Genomic DNA, 979 nt, shown 5'->3' with positions numbered 1-979 from the left:
CTTTGACTGGGCGCCATACAAATATGAATCTAAATTGCGCTTTATGCTATGCAGCCTACTTGCATATCCGTGAAGCATACATAGGCTGCCCATTTTTATCTGTCAGTAGCTACATGGCAAGAGGTCAGCCCCTCAAGATCAAATATTTTTCTTACTAAATGACGGATTTATTAGACAAATAAGTTGTGCGTCTGACTCTGAACCCTCTGTGATTGAAATATACCCTTGTGTCAACAGCATCGCCTCTCAAACCAGGTCCCGGGCGATGGAGGGCTGCCACAGCGGATTACTGAGCAAATATAAGTGGGAAATGAGTGCAGATCTGGGGGATCTACGCATCCACATCCCCGGTTTGACATTTCCGTCCAAAAGGGCCTCCTTCTTGCTTATTGTTAGATCAGCGGGGTCCCTCCTTGGGAGCTCTTATCTTAGATATGTTTTACTGATGTTGTTTTAAGAAACTCTATAAATTGGGTGTAACAATGTCAAAGCAAGAACAAAGCATAAGCCAATTGGGGAAGAAAAAAGAAGAAGGAAAAAAAGCTTAACCAACGCAGTATGTTAGAGCTTTCCATTTCCTTTAACTTTCAGCTCGAAGTGTTGTAATTCTAATGATCTAATCCATCTTAACCTGGGCGTCTAACAGCTACGATTAGGGTAGGCCCACTCCCCTCCGCTCAGAGCTATACTAAAAAGTCGTGCTCTCATAAATCTAAGCGCCTGCGTTACCATAACGTGTGGTGAAATCATTATTTGCCAACGTGGTGTCAGAGAGTCTCTCATTTCGTCTGTCAGGAATCCAATTTCCTCTTATTTACATCCACGGTATAGATTAATTACTCCCCTGACTAGAAGCCTGAAGGAATTAAGTTATGAGATCCTTTGGTAGGCTCCGTGATTAATCCATCGCTGCCTATGCAAGAATACAAAAGAGGAAAGAAAGGCGGTGATTAACACTGTTACATAATAATAATAATAA

The sequence above is a fragment of the Pundamilia nyererei genome, unplaced genomic scaffold (genome assembly GCF_000239375.1).
Source record: "Pundamilia nyererei isolate P.nyererei 1_Seehausen unplaced genomic scaffold, PunNye1.0 scaffold00011, whole genome shotgun sequence".
NCBI classification, from domain to species: Eukaryota; Metazoa; Chordata; class Actinopteri; order Cichliformes; family Cichlidae; genus Pundamilia; species Pundamilia nyererei.
The sequence above is the reverse complement of the archived record's forward strand: the minus strand, read 5'-3'. Positions refer to the sequence as shown.